We start from the raw sequence: 16,773 nt of genomic DNA, 5'->3' as shown, positions 1-16,773 counted from the left end.
TATCTGTTTACAACCCATATATGAGTTTTCGACAAGAAACCCAAAGAATGTTTTGGTCAGTGAAAAAACTGGCCCTTATTTAGGTTTAAAATTATTTACGTATGTACTAGTGTGTGAATTTATATATACAAAGGCCCAAGTATAGAAATATTAGAAAAATTCTATAGGAGTAATATTGGCTACCTAGAAATTGAGCTCAAATCATCAGGCTTAGAAACAACCAACTATTCCCACTGAGACAATTCTCTGACATTCACTTGTAGATCTGAGACAGTGTTATGAGCAAGTCCTTACTCCTAAGAATGAACTAACACATCCCAAAAAATGACAGCATTATATCATTTTAATTTGTACATAGTAATTATTATTATTATTACTATTATTATTATTATTATTATTATTTATTTCATGTTTTTCCATCCTTATATGACAACAGGTTTATAATCTGGATAGAAGACAATATTTTACTGATGTAATATTTCAATTAAGTTTATTTGAGTATCAATGAACTTAGTGGGGAATGTCTGTGGTAAGCAAAACTGCCAACTTGACTTTGAACATCGTATACCAATGACCAAAATAAACCCCACAAAGCTCTCACCAAGTCTTCACACATCTGTCATGGTCTAAGAACCCATACTAACATTGCACACACACAACATGTTTTTTTTAAATAAATATCATTGCTGTTACATTATTTAGCACCCCTAGATAATTCTCTCAAAAGGCAGTACTTCAACAATAGGTGCCGTATAGTAACTAATGGGAACATGAAGAATGGAAATTCAAAGTATATACATACATACAGTCATACATTCATACACACTATTAAGCATTTTAACATTAACGTTGGTAAAAATAGAACACATTGGGGGAACATCTTCCACCCTTGGACGTGTACTCAGATGGCTGACACATGATAATCAAGATTCCAAATGCAGTTTTGCCTAATTACTGACAACCAAATCAGACTTGAAAAAAATATCTTAAAGGAATTTGTGAAAATGTAAAACAAAATCACCACACTTTCTCAGAGACCCTTCATTGAAAAGCATGATCACACTCTATCTGATATTAATAAGCAATGGATCACATAGATGATGGCAATCTCATTCTATACTTTGCAGCAGAAAAAATACCTATCACCAAGTAGAAATGCATTAGATCAACAACAGCCACAGAAAGAATATCAGAAAGACCTAATAAGCTTCTGTGATTGGATTTGATATGCATACAGCAAACTTCAATACCTACACCAATGTTTCAAAATATAGAACACAAACCACAATTGGTGACCTCCTCCATTACATTATAAGTGAACATGGTAAATAATTTACTTCCTCCAAAGCTATGATGAAAAACAGATCAAAAATGTTTCTTTTCACGATTAGATTCTTAGGGTGTATAGATTTTAGTTTGTTTATCCTGTATTATATGTCTAATACCCACTTATGAGTGAGTATATACCCTGTGTGTCTTTATGCTCCTGGGATACCTCACTCAGGATGATCTTTTCTAGATCCCAACATTTGCCTGCCAATTTCATGATTTTCTTATTTTTAAATGCTGAGTAGTATTCCCTTGTGTAAATGTACCACAATTTCTGTAATTATTCCTCAACTTTGGGGCATCTGGGTTGTTTCCAGCTTCTGGCTATTACAAATAAAACAGCTACAAACATGGTAGAGCATATGACTTTGTTGTATACTTGAGCATATTTTGGACATGTGCTGGATCTTGAGATAGCACTATTCCTAATTTTCTGATAAAGTGCCAAATTGATTTCCAAAGTGGTTGTACAAGTTTACATTCCCACCAGCAGTGGAGGAGTGTTCCCCTTTCTGCACATCCTCTCCAGCATATGTTGTCACTTGAGTTTTTTATCTTATCCATTCTGATAGGTGTAATGAAAAATCTTGGGGTCATTTGATTTGCATTTTCCTCTGATAACTAAGAAAGACTTTTGAGGGGACCAAAGTTCTACAAGAAGAGCAACAGATGATAAAAATACTGGGCACAGGGGTCTTTTCTGAGACTGATACTCCAACTGAGGAACATGCATGGAAATAACCTAGAACCCCTACAACCCCTTCCCAGATGTAGTCCATGGCATCTCAGTCTCCAACTGAGATCACTAGTAATGTGAACAGGAACTGTCTCTGACCCGAACTCAGTGGCTGGCTCTTTGATCACCTCCCCCTCAGGGGGGGTGCAGCCTTATGGCCACAGAATAAGATAATGCAGCCAGTCCTGATGAGACCTGATAAGCTATGGTCAAATGAAAGGGAAGGACAACTTCCCTATCAGTGGACTTGGGGGTGGGAATGGGAGGAAGTTTGGAAGGATGGTAAAAGAGAGTAAGAAGGATGGGGCTACAGTATGGATACAATGTGAATAAGCTGTAATTTATAAAACCATTAATAAATTTTTAAAAAGTGAAAAAAAGAAAACTATCTTTCATTATTAGAATGTTTTTTTTTTTGTTTTGTTTTGTTTTGTTTACATTCCAGGATTTTTTTTTTTTTTTAGAAAGAGATTCTCTGTATGGCCTTGACTGAGTTGTCATGTTTTCTAGACCAGGCAGGCCTTGAAATAACACAGATCCATCTCCCTCTGCCAGTCATAGTGCTGGTATTAGAGGAATTCGCCAACAGTCCAGGCTTTGATTTTTTCTTTTAATTTAATATTTAATTTAATTTAATATGTTTTAATTTTGAGGCATGGTGTCTCAGTGCATTGTTGCCAGTCCAGGACTCTCTTTGTAAACCAAGATGACTTTGAACTCACATAGACCCACCTTCATCTGCCTCCAAAGTTCTGGGATTGAGGATGTGTGCCACCATGCCTGGCAAGACTTTCTTATAGCGTAGGCACACTATGTGATTTCAGACATATCTAGTCATGCAGGTGTGAAGGAGCCAGTTTTTTAGACAAGATTGCTCTCGGTAGCTGTGCATGTCCTGGAATTGTTTTGTGGACTAGGGTGACATTGAACTCACACAGCAGCATGTTTGTGTCTCCTGGAGAGATGGGATTAGAGACATGTGCCACTATGCCTGGCTCATTTTTTGTTTTAATCTTATTTTTGTTTTGTTTTTTTTTTAAGACCGAGTTTCATTGTGTAGGCCTGTCTATTCTGGACTCTCTTTGTCAACCAGACAGACATTGAACTCACAGAGATTGGTCTGTGTCTGCCTCGCATGTGCCTGGATTAAAGGCTTGTGCAAGTACACCGGGCAGGACCTTAGACATTTAAGGATTTGTTTAAGAGAGAGATTCATATATCCTAATCTTTTAATAAGGTTTCTGAGTATTATTATCAGTGTGTGTGTGTGTGTGTGTGTGTGTGTGTCTGTGGATGCATAGATGTTAAATCAGTCATTGCTGCCTTCCTCACAGTCCTTTTCAGAGCAGAGCTTTTATTCTCATGACTAAGAAATTTTATTTTATATTTTTAGAAAAAATATCTCTTAGCCTTCCTGTTTGTGTGACGGTGTGATATACCCTGGATCTGGATTCACAGACAGTGGTAGGTGTTAGCGATTGAACCTAGGTTCACCTCGAAGAGTAGACACTGCTTTATCCACTGTTCATTATGTAATTTTAAAAATATAGTATAATCACTGTCAAACAAAATGGTACAATTATTCAGATAGTGAAATTTTTGCAGTGAATAAAATTCAGAGATGCTCCCCCCCACTGCCTGTAGGAATGCTGGGACGACAGGCGTGTGGTGCCTCATCCATCTTTTTTTTTAATATTTGAAAGAGAATTAATATCTGTGTCTAACTCCCAATGACGTAATTAAAGGAGACCCAAGGACTCCTTCTCCAGCTACCAGGGCCTTTATTACTGTATGTATTAGCAGCAGCAGCAGAAGCAGAAACAGCAGCTAAGTGTGTTAACTTCCGGGAGAGGGGGCGGGGCGATGACGTCACAAAGCTTCTGACCAATTATGAGGCCAGGGTCAGTACAGCGTGGCAGGGAGATTTACATACACCCTGATCAGGGGAAAGACTGTGTGGGCTCTGAGGACGACTTTGTGCCACAGCGGAAAGCAGCATGGTGAAGGGGCTTACTAGGCCTACTGCGAGGAACACCAACATTTAATGGTGGGTACAGCACGCGTGGTCTTCTGGGATTTGTAGGCGGTACCCTGGCAATGGTGTATGCGGGAGAAGGGGAGAGGGGCCAATGCTTGACTGCAAGCAATCCCAGGGGGCATCGCGCGGACTGGACGCCATTTTGGTGGTTCTCAGATGCAATCCCAGAAGACCTTGCTGCGAAGACATGTTTGTAGTTCTCAGGCAGGTGGGTCTCTGCCGCGATGCATCTTGGGACTGTTGGTACTTCACTGACCAGCGAGCGCTCCCCAGTGGGAAACCAATGATAATGGTTGGTCTGTGACTAGAAGCTTTGTAGTTACGAACCCTTCCTTGTCCAAGGCCTGGGAGATGGCGGGAAGTGGAAAGGGGGTGGGGGAGGGGACTCAGAGCCTCCAAGCCCTGAAGTCTCTGCTCCTTGCAGGGCAGATTCGGAATCAAAGCCGGAAGGGGCGGGACTTCCGCAATAGGTACGCTAGTGTCTTAGCGGGTTTTCCCAGGTCAGCGTCCTTCCTATTCAAGCTCTTCGCCATAACATCCACGGGGAGGCCATGGGGGGTTCTCCGTCCACCGCCTGACTGCCTGCCGCGGCTCGTGCGTGGGGCCGACCACAGGCAGGGAGATGGCGGGAAGAGAGAGGCACAAGCCTCCTCGCCCACTCAGCCTGTGCGCATCCTGGGGAGATGGGTTTACCCCTCCGGGAGGTGAGGTTATGCACGACCCTGTACAGGGTGTTCTGGCGCCCTCTGCTGGCCTCTGCGGGTGCACAAGCAGGCAGGACACTAAATAATGCTTAGGGTGCTGGAGGCTGAGTAGTTAAGGTACTCTGTGCCTAGTGGCTAGGGTGCTGGGGACTAAGTACACAAGGGTCTGGCCACATTTGCTGGGCTGAACCATACACATTTGGGCAAAGAGAAAAAGTAAGAAGTGGAGGAGAAGGAAGAAGAGGAAAGGAAGGAAAGAAAGACAAATGTCTGTGTGAGTTTTACAGAAAACCTCTCAGCTAATTAAAATGTGGGTACTATTTGGTGTTGATTTGCTGAACGTCAACCAACATACACAGGAAAATGTACAGGCATTCTATAGTGATATTAATAATTTATGTTTTTCCACTTGGCAAATAACATATTTTCAACTAGAAGGAAGTTGTGACACATGGCAAAGCAGCACATTATATTTAGAGTCTGTATCAAATTAGAATGATTTGATGAACTTTTTCAGAGGAAGCTTCTCTATTCAAAGTCAAGAACCATCCCTTGCTTAAAGCATTTTCTCAAGGCACCTAGATTCACCCTGTACCCAGGAGATTCTTACTTCCATAAATCCTGGGTTGACAATTTTGATTGCTCGCATCCTACTTTGCTATGTAGAAATTGTAAGCCATACCTAGCATATACTTCTATGAAGATTAATCCAGAAGGAATTGTTGTAATGAATAATTCTGAGCCCAGCTATTCTATCTCGAATGCAGTGTATGCAGTGGCCTGTACTGTCCATAAAATGCTGTTGAGGAAAACTGAAATGGGATCTAAACAAGACAAAAACAAGGGTGTACTTCTACCATGGTCGTAAGCCTCACTCATAAGCAAGAGAAGCACCAGGATCTAACATTATTGGTAAGTAATTTACTGTGGTCAAGCCAATAAAACATTTTCATCTTATAATTAAAAGTATAAGTTAAAATGGAAAAGGGAACTATTACAACATATGCATATACGTCTATAATTGTCTTACATGATTTTGGGACTGAAAGCACCGATTTGAAGACATTAAATTTTAATATATTTCAACAAATGTTTTCCTAATGTGAGGTAAAATTCTGTAAGTTGTAAGTTTAATCAGTGCAAAAATATAGCAAGTTCAGTAACAATTTATTTTTATAATTCATGGAATATATCCAACACCATAAGATATAGACAAGGGGATCATATCCAATGTAGCCATTTCACCAAAATTACAATCTATATTTATGACACAAGACCATAAGAAGATCCCTTTGTGGACAATAAATACCCTGTCCTAGAGTCAACAGTAACTGAAAAGTAATTTGCTTTCAATTTTTAATTTAGTATTATTTAGTATTAATAAAGTAAGATGAAGGTGAAACCAAAACTGCTTCCATTATGAAATTTTAGAACACAGACAGTGCACTTAGCCTGGGACATATCTCAATGTATTGGTGATACATGCAATGTGAGGGTTTTAAACAAACAAGATATAAACTTAGGACTCATTTACACTTATAAGCCTTGGAGATCACCTTCAAATAGGGTATCAAGAATATCGTTGAGCAAGTCAATTGATCTCTTCATTCAGTCAATGATAGGAAAATACAAGATGAACTCTGAATGTTTAGTGTACTATGTAAGTTAGTGTTATGGGAATAAGTAATATTTGACATAGATATTGACATAGTCTATAATCATGGCTTCTAGTCATAATATGTTAGGTAAGTTAGTATGTCTCTTGTTCAGATAACTGTATACCTATACAGAAGTTCTTAAAAACATGAGTTATTAATTAGTTATCACAGTATTAGGTTGAGTTATTACTTTTCAGGAGTTGATTTTTTTTTTGTTTTCAAGATAATATTGTTGTCTTAACAAAATCTAGAAGTGTTTCTTCCTTTTCCCTTCTGTGGAATACTTTAAGGAGTATTGCAGTGAGTTCTTTGAGACTTCTGTAGAATTCATGCTGAATCTAAACCTATGCTTGCTTTCTTTTATTTTTTTCTTTTAATTGAAAGATTTAAATTACGTTTTCTGTCTTGGTTGTTATGTGTCTGCTTAAATAATTTACTTCATCTTGATTTAATCTTTTTAGATCTTATACATGTAGAAGTCTACCAATTTATATTTTATATTTGAATGTTTAGTTGAATGAAGAGTTAAAATATGAACTCATTATTCTTTGCTTTCCTCAATGCATGCTGGGGAATTAGAATTAGATCAGAAATGATGCAGTTGACATGGAATTAATAGAGAGAAGACAGGCATTTCCAGAAGCAGTATTTTTCTCTCAGTCAGAACACTGATGTGCTAGTCTTTTGAGGGGGGGAAGTGGAGATTCTGTGCTGTAGTACTAGGGGCTGGAGATTTTAAGTGGCTTGATATGCTGGAGGACATATTGTGGGATTTCAATGTATAAATTTCTGGACTTAGTTCTGCCTCTGAGGTTTCATTCAGGAATTGTGAGTGCTGGCAGTTATTCTTGAGCATAGGGTAGTTTTTAAGCAAGCATTTTTTCAGCCTGATATTAGTTCTTTGTTATTGTTTGTAATGCTATGTTCAAAAACGGTGTGTGTGTGTATGTGTGTGTGTGTATGTGTGTGTGTGTAATGACAATGAAAAAAGACACCACAATTTTGCAAAAGAGCAATGAGGAGTGTATGAGAGTATTTCAAAGGAGGAATGAGGGGGGTAATGATGAAATTACATTATGCTTGAAATAACATTATAATTGAAAAAATAAAGAAATAATAAAAACAACAAATAAAATCACTGTCATTGATGTATTAAACTTTTTTGAATGCAGCAAAAATTCTAATTGTTTTGTCTAAATGTTTTGTCTAACAATCTTTGTCACTTTGTTGTGGGATTGGGTTTCTTAATACTGAGGTTTTACTGAAAGATGTTTATAAATTCCCATTATTTTGTTCATTTTGGTGTTTCCTTAGTTTTTAAAAATTGATTATCATTGGTTACTTTCATTTCTATATTTAACTATAAATTAAATACAATCACTTAGAACATTTAGTTTTCTTATATAAAGAAATGTTGTTCATCCTTGAAAACATACATATAATTAGCATTGTAAGAAATAAGCAGTTTATATTTCAAAATCCATGTATATATCACACATGAAGTAACGATGAAGAAAGAAGCTTTTGATTTGAAGGTGAGTATGTGTGTGGGGTATGTGGGAAGGCCTGGAGGGAGAAAAAAGGAAGGAAGAAATTTTGTGATGAAACTATAGACTCAACATAATTGATAAATTTTAATATCCAGAGGTGAATACTGAGGGTGAAAAGACTGTGGCACATGAATTCAGGGTCAGAGACTGATATTTGTATCTTTCTGTATACCTAAGCTTAGTTTGAGCATCTTGATGAGGAAGTCAAAAGTAGTTTTATTTAGGGATTAACCCCCAGTCTCCTTACTTGGAGCCTGGTGCTTTACCATTTGAGCCACTTAAGGCTTTTTAGTCTCCCACCAAAATTACTCTTTTCCTAATGTTGTTATTGCTTAACAACAGGTGGTCTTAATTAGACTGACAAAGTGCTCCAGGCTTGTTTACTCAGACACTTTCTTCAGGCCACTATGGGCTCACTGGCCATCCTCTGTCCTCTCTCTGAGGCAGGCTCCCAGGGCTGGTAGAGGTTTAGGGTCCCATTGCCTTCTGTGAATGAATGAGAAATGGAGAGAAAAGAAAGAGGTCTCAGGCATACACACTCACTGAAACAAATTTTTCAAACAAATTCCCATAAGCTTACATATGATGATGATGATGATGATGATGATGATGATGATGATGATGATGGTTTTAGCTAGCATTTCCTCTGCATAAACTGCAGCAAATTCAGGCTGCCTTTGGGAGAACATCTTCCCTGTCCACCGGTTATGGCTGGTTCCCACATACAATCACATAGACAAATGATCAGATATATAAACCTGTACATATTTATATACATATTCCATGGATGATGCAAAAGGAGCACCTTACAGGCAGCAACTGACATACACTCACGTAACGTGTACAAAAACAGACATATTTCATGCAAACACATCAATACACATATTTACATATTTACAACTCATGGATGAAGCAACTTCCAGCGGGCTTCAGTCCTGCTTATGGTCTGGTCTTAGCTTTTTTATTTCTGAGACAAAGAAGTAAATTCGTAGTAAAAAAGGTAATTGATTACAGATAAAAATAATTAAAAAATGTAACAGGTTACATGTATTTTCATTAAAACTAAATATTTTGTATTTGTGTATCCATTATAGTTCATGCGAGTTCAGAATGACAAAGGTTGACAGGTGTTAAAGGTTAACAGGGTCCAAGAGATTACAAGAAGATATATGTCTGCTCAATTAGGACTGACCTGGCTACACATTCTCCAGCTATCTCTTAGTTTGTGGTGAGTTCAGGACCAAAATTTTATCTGTCTTTCATTCCAAGATACAAAGTGAATTTAGACTGACAGTATTTTATGCCATAAGATGACAAGGCATAAGGAATTGCAGTGAAACAATTTGTATATATTGATGTCAAGTTTTGTATTTAATTTAGTCATTTCTTGGTTGCCCCATTATAATTTGCAGTTTTGGAAGAGTAAACTTGCCTATATTTTAGCTGTATACAAGAGTGAATGGAGCTATCCCTAGACCGAGATTATCTGAAGCCACAATCTATCTCAAGCCCTTCTCTTAGTGAGGCTTATGGAGAACCACAAAAGTATTTATTGCAGCCATAAAACTGTAAAATTGTTTTAGAAGTTCTAAGCAAGTTAATTTCTAAAATTGTTTGAATCAGATCAGGAATTATATAATCAGGAATTAATTTATCTGAATAGCAGCGCATCTTCCTAAAGATCCCATAGGAATTTTATTCCATCAGAATGGGTAAAAACAAAGAAAGTGAGTGTTCATGTCAACTCTGATTTTTAAATTTAATTTAATTTTATTAATAATACTTTATTCAGTTTGTATCCCCCATAAGTCCCTCCCTACTCCCCTCCCAGTCCCACCCTCCCTCCTTCACCCATGCTCCTCCCCAAGTCTACTGATAAGGGAGGTTCTCCACTCCTTCCTTCTGATCTTAGTCTATCAGATCACATCAGGAGTGGCAGCATTGTCATCTTCTGTGGCCTGGTAAGGCTGCTCCCCCCTCAGGGGGAGGTGTTCAAAGAGCAGGCCAATTAGATTATGTCAGAGGCATTCCCTCTTTCCATTACTATGTAACCCACTTGGACACCACACTGCCATGGGCTACATCTGTATAGGGGTTATAGTTTATCCCCATACCTGGTACTTGGTTGGAGTATGAGTCTCTGGGGAGACCCCTGTGTTCAAATTTTCTGGTTCTATTGCTCTCCTTGTGGAGACCCTGTCCTCTCCAGGTCTTACTGTGTCCCACCTCTTACACAAGATTCCATGCACTCTGCCCAACAGTTGGCCATAAGTCTCAGCATCTGCTTTGATAGTCTGCAGGGCAGAGCCTTTCAGAGGCCCTCTGTGGCAGGTTCCTAGGTTGTTTCCTGTTTTCTTCTTCTTCTGATATCCATCCTCTTTGCCTTTCAGGATGGGGATTGAGCATTTTACTCAGGGTCCTCTCTCTTAGTTAGTTTCTTTAGATGTACAGATTTTAGTAGGTTTATTCTATGCTATATATCTATATGAGTGAGTATATACGATGTGTGTCTTTCTACTTCTGGGAAAGCTCACTCAGGATGATCCTTTCCATGTCCCACCATTTACCTTCAAATTTCATGATTTCCTTATTTTTCATTGCACAATAATACTCCATTGTGTAGAAGTACCACAATTTCTGCATCCATTCTTCAGTTGAGGGGTATCTGGGCTGTTTCCAGCTTCTGGCTATTACAAATAAAGCTGCTACAAACATAGTTGAGCAAATGTCCTTATTTGTATACTTGAGCCTCTTTTGGATATGTGCCTAGGAGTGGTATGGCTGGATCTTGAGGAAGCGCTATTCCTAGTTGTCTGAGAAAGTGCCAGATTGATTTCCAGAGTTGTACAAGTTTACATTCCTACCAGCAGTGGAGGAGGGTTCCCATTTCTCCACAACCTCTCCAGCATGTGTTGTCACTTGAGTTTTTCATCCTCGCCATTCTGATGGTGTAAGGTGATATCTCAGGGTTGTTTTGATTTGCATTTCCCTAAAGACTAATGACGTTGAGCATTTCTGTGTTTCTCTGCCATTCGATATTCCTCTATAGAGAGTTCTCTGTTTAGCTCTGTTCCTCATTTTTTAATTGGATTACTTGGTTTGCTACTTTTCAGCTTCTTTAGTTCTTTATTTATACTGGATATTAGCCCTCTGTCAGATAAAGGGTTTGGCGAAGATTCTTTCCCAATCTGTCTCCTAACATGACTTGCCTCTCCACTCAACTCCCACTTTTCCTTATAGTTGAACCAACTGCATTGATTGTTCCTGGTACTTGAGGATAGCATGGGAGGTTCTGATTGGGCTTTCAGTCATTTACAGGCTGTTACAATGGATAATAAAGTTAGATCTGCCCCTTTTATTCTTGTCTCTGGTGTTTGATTCCCAGGCGGATTCTGTGTGGGCTCTGTTGCTACTCACTCCAATTCCGGATGGTTCCTGATTCCCACATTTATGTAAATACTGGCAATCAGGACTAGTTATTTGCAAGACCAGCAAAACCTCTTCATGCTGAGCCAACTCTCATGCCCTATGTTGCCTATTTTTGATCAACATTTACATTGCTGATGCTTTCATCTGTTATTTGTAAGTGTTTATAGATTTCATTTTAGGAAGATCATTATCCATGTTACAATTTAAAGTGAGGCACTTCAAGTTTCTAGAAGATATGTACATAACTAGAGGGAATGTATAGCTCATGTAGAAAGTTGAGCAAAGAGCTGTCAGTTCTTTCTATCAATTGTTTGATTAATTTTTGCAGAGTATTCTGTGCCCCTGACTATTCTGGAATTTATTGCATAGACCAGGCTACCATCCAGCTCTATGAGATATACCTGCCTCTGCCTCCTGAGGGTTGTTGGAATTAAAGGCATGATAAAATACATCCACCTTGCTCATTGTTTTTATGCTTAGGAACTGTTCATACAATTTCTATGAAGTGGGCTAAGCAGTTTATCTGTTTACTTGTCTCTCCCTCTTTATGTCTGTTAATTAGCATTCATCTTACAAGGCTACGTTTTTTTTTTTAATTTTTTAATTTTATTATTAATTACAGTTTATTCACTTTGTATCGCCCTTGTAGTTCCCTCCCACCTCCCCTCCCAATCCCACCGTTTCTGTTCCCCAACCAGTACCCCTCCCCCAATCCACTGATAAAGGAGGTCCTCCTCCCCTTCCCTTTGATCCTAGTCTATATGGACTCATCAGGATTGGCTGCATTGTCTTTCTCTGTGATCTGATAAGGCTAGGCGTGGGGAACACACCTGCAGGATAAGCACTCAGGAGGCAGAGGCAGGAGGATCATGTTTCCAAAACTTTTTAAAGAATTATTTATTATTTATACAACATTCTGCCTGCACATTAGATCTCAGTATAGATGGTTGTGAGCCACCATGTGGTTGCTGGAAATTGGACTTTTAGAAGAACAGCCAATACTTTTAACATCTGAGCTACCTCTCCAGCCTTGGTCCCACTTTTCTTCATGTTGCTTAAATTTTCTAAAACATAAATGAATGTGTTATGAACATCTGTAGAAGGAGGAATTGTTTTCCAAGGAAGAAAATGAAAAGATGATTAATAAATGTCTTAATGATTCTTTACTATGGTCACACATAAGTTTGAATGAATACTGTCAAGTTCATCTCAAATGTCACCATATGGTGAATTAAATTTATCATTGTGTTTTCAGGATGATGTTTCTTACTCGTGACCACCGGGAGGCTGTATGCTGTCTTAGCTGAGCTAACTGGATGGATGAGTAAATTGCACCTTTTCATGGGGAGGTGGGGGTGCCAGCCTTGAACTTGTGATCCTCCTGTGTCAGCCTTCTGAATGCTGGGGTTCAAAGCCTGGGCTGCTAAAGTGAGAATACTGAAGCAGATGGTACATTCATATGTTTGTGATGATTATCACCTTTTAAGATTTCCAAACTTGATATGGTTAATATATCTCACACATTTAATAATTATTAAAATGTATCCTTCTGCCATGTCATGCAACCCCTAACCAACTGTAATTCCAACTTCAGGGGATATACTGTCCTCTTCTGTCCTCCATGGAAACACACACACATTCATACACACATGAACATATGTGTCTTTTAAAAAGTAAGTGTGCAATTGGCATCACAACCAGAAAAGCATAATTTGAAGAGATGCAGCTGAGAAGCACCGTGATAATGTGGCCTTGACTCGCAGAATGTTTCCTCAAGTGTTTCACACCATTCTTCTTCAGTAGAAGGTGTTCATGTGTTCCCTATACAAAACAAAAATAGACTGCTATGTCTCCCTACAACCCCATTGGAATTCTGTAGTTTCTCCTGCCTTCTTTGACTTCTTTCATTTTTGACACATTAAGAATTTCCTGTAATGGAGATTTTAAAATTGAAATAAATGAAGATTTAAATCTTTCTTCCATCCGCCATTTTTTCTGTGTGTCTTCCTTGTGAAAGGAACCTGGCAAAGTGCCAGCAGGTGTGGCTCTGTTGTTTGGTTTAGTATTATTATTATCATCATCATTTTGGATTTTTTGAGACAGGGTTTCTCTGTGTAGCTCTGGCTGTCTTGGACTTGCTCCGTTGGCCAGGTTGGCCTCAAACTCACAGACATCTTCCTGCCTCTGCCTCTCGAGTGCTGGGATTAAATGTCTGCACAACAATGCTTAGAAGGACTTTCTTATAGCCTGGTTTTTTTGAAGTCATACTATGTGACTTAGAACATGTCCAGAAATGTGAGTGTGAAGAGCTGACAGTAGGTACAAGCCCCTGTTTTTGAAAGACAGGGTTTCTCTGTGTGGCCTTGCGTGTTCTGGAATGGTTTACAAACCCAGATGACTTGGAACTCACACAGACCCCGCCTACCTCTGCTTGCCCCACTGATTGTCACAAGTGTCTGACACCATACTTGATTTTTTTTATTATCTTAAAAAATGATTTATAGTCCCTGTCTGCCTTCCTGAGAGCAGCCCAGTTTTTTACTAAGAGAGTTGGCACTCACTAAAAGAAAGTGTGGCAGGGATCCCAGGATTTCTTTTTTAGGGAGCAAGAGAATTTAAACTAGACACATTTAAACTGGGATCATGTAAATTGTGGCTATGGGGCCAATAAACTAGCTGTACTTACTAATGGACGCTTCTGCTTTTTTGTCCTCTCCTAAGAACTGTAAATCCCATCTGTTTGTTTTTTATACATATGAGTGTTTTGCCAAGGTGAACAGGTGTACCTGTTTGTACCAGGTGGATACCTGGTGCCTGAAGAGGCCAAAAGATGGAGCTGAATCCCCTGGAACTGGAGTTACAGATGGGGTGAACTACCAGGTGGGAAAATCCCCTGGAACTGGAGTTACAGATGGGGTGAACTACCAGGTGGGAAACACATCTGGTACTTTGCAAGGACAAGTGCTTTTAACACCTGAGCCATTTTTTTAGCCCCAGAACTCTGAAAGGCATCCATGATCTCGTCCTCCGTGTTGTGGCAATTGGTAGAAATCCTCTCACGATACTGACTGTAAGTCTAGAAGGTGGTCACTGGCATATTTGGGCTCCCATAATAACTCTGCAGCTACTGTGACCTTGCCCCCAGTGCTTTGGGGGTCAGTCAGGAAATTGGCCAAGACACTGCAGAACACCAGCATACTGGGTGTTGGGAGCCTGGCTTCTGTAGATCAGTCAGGAAAGCTCTAGCCAAAAAAGTCACAGTGGACACTCCTCAGTGACGGAACGGCTGGGTATCCCAGGACATAGTAGAAAGCAGAAGTTGTGTCTTTGTTAAATATCACAATTGTCATGGCCCAGCAACATAGATTCGGGTCATCCCAAATTCCAGGTTCCAATGTGGAGGCAGTCCCATGAAGTATTTATACTATCAGAACAGGCATACATGCTCTTCAGCTAGACCTTAGAAAAAGCGGGTTATGGCAAAGCATAGAAAACTCAGCTATGGACTCCAATGCCATCAGGTGAAATTCTTAACATTGGGCCTGCCAGACGCTTGTGTTCTAGTTAGCACCACCCTACAGGTATTCATCAGTCCTAGGATACTAGGTCCAACAAGCTGACGAGGAATGGCTAATAGGGGCTAAAGATGGCCAAGACAAATTGTTATTAGGCTCTGAACACACCATCTCCACCTCACTCCAGTTCTGATTGGTCAGTCAGATCTGTCCACATGTTTCTTCTATGGGAATTCTCATTCCTATGATGAGGTGGGTGGTCAGGTTCAGGATGTGCAACTCTGTCAACACAGGGGAGATATTCCCACTAAACACCACAGACAAGAGTCGAATCCAAGAGCAAATGAAGAAGACAGACAGGCGACTGATACCAGCAACCGCCCCAGCATTCCTGAATTATAGCAATACACACACACACACACACACACACACACACACACACAGCAATATTCTCTCTGTCTTTGTCTCTCTGTCTGTCACTATCTCTCTGCCTCTCTTTCTTTTTCTCTCTCTCAAACATATACACCCCAAATGACTCATGAACAGAGCCTCAGAGTGGCTTGCTGGGTGATGCAGATGACTGTGCTGTGGTGGCCAATGAAGAATAAATAGAGGAAGCAGTAGCAGCAGATAATCAAGAGATGGCTTAGAATTCTGGGATTGCTCTTGACAATGGCCAGGAAAGGCTTAGTACTTCACGAATTGACCCAAAACCACAGCAGTGATAGCAAAGAAGCACAGAGTTGCACCAAACCCATGACCAGAAAACCCTAAATGGTAGGCCAGATCATTAGTTTGGGGAGGTGGATTTATGTCACAAGCACACACTTTTGGATTTCATAAAGAGGAAATTGTAAGGCTCCAATCTTCCAGAAATCAATAAAACGGTTGAGGTGTCTAATGTTATTAATAAAAAGAGGAAAGAAAAAAACATAAGGGGAGGAGATGAGGGAGGGAGGGTGGGACTGGGGAGGGAATGAGGGATACAACTGGGATACAGAATTAACAAAATGTAACTAATGAGAAAAATAAAATTATGGAAAGAAAAAAACATAAGGGAAACATGGGTGCAGAGATACAGATATTCACTCATACAGAAATACCATGAAAGCATGAAACCAGAAGCCATATGCATACAAAAGAACTGAATATATATTGTAGCCTTGACAACTCACAAATATGCCCTTGAGTTTTTTCTGTTGCCATGTGTTGCTGCTCATGGGGCTAACCGGTTAGTCTGGTTTGTGGCCGCTTGGAGAAAACTAATTTTAAAATTTATTATTATTATTATGTAAAGAGGTAGTGAGTGTTCTTTTTGGAGGGAGGGGAACTTTATTGATGATCCATGGTGTATTTGTTTTTTTTTTCTTTGAAAATTTATTATTTGTAGAGTATTCTGTCTGCATACCAGAAAAAGGAGCCAGATCTCACTATAGATGGTTGTGAGCCACCATGTGGGTGCTGGAAATAGAGAGCAGGACCTTTGGAAGATAATCCTGTGCTCTTAAGCTCTGTGACATCTCTCCAGCCCCATCATTTATTATCATTTTATTTTTTATTGATTCATTTTACATCCCTGTTGTAGACCCCTCCCTCACTTCCCCCTGGTTCTACTCTTCCTGTTTTCCCTATCACCCCTCACCTGCCTCCTCAGAGAAGGGGATCATCCCCTCCCCTGTGTCCACCCACCCACACCACCATATCAAGTCACATCAGGACACAGTGCATCCTCTTCCCCTGTGGTGTGGCAAGGTAGCCCCGACAGGGGAATGTGATAGAAAAGCTAGCTTGTGGGTCAGGGTTCATTCATATGT

General features: G+C 39.6%; 1 long non-coding RNA gene across 3 annotated transcripts; it reads left to right on the top strand.

Moving 5' to 3' along the window:
- The first annotated feature begins 4,007 nt into the window (after positions 1–4,007).
- LOC132651236 (uncharacterized) lies at positions 4,008–13,357 on the top strand. 3 transcript variants are annotated; one of them, XR_009589032.1, is made up of 4 exons: positions 4,008–4,112; positions 5,575–5,719; positions 9,110–9,243; positions 12,700–13,357. It is a non-coding gene; the product is annotated as an uncharacterized LOC132651236 (long non-coding RNA). The 3 variants fall into 3 exon arrangements; XR_009589031.1 differs by lacking the exon at positions 4,008–4,112 and adding an exon at positions 4,658–4,807; XR_009589030.1 differs by lacking the exons at positions 4,008–4,112; positions 9,110–9,243 and adding an exon at positions 4,658–4,807.
- The last annotated feature ends 3,416 nt before the right edge of the window (positions 13,358–16,773 follow it).

The sequence above is a fragment of the Meriones unguiculatus genome, assembly GCF_030254825.1.
Source record: "Meriones unguiculatus strain TT.TT164.6M chromosome 13 unlocalized genomic scaffold, Bangor_MerUng_6.1 Chr13_unordered_Scaffold_41, whole genome shotgun sequence".
Lineage (NCBI taxonomy): Eukaryota > Metazoa > Chordata > Mammalia > Rodentia > Muridae > Meriones > Meriones unguiculatus.
The sequence above is the reverse complement of the archived record's forward strand: the minus strand, read 5'-3'. Positions and strand labels throughout refer to the sequence as shown.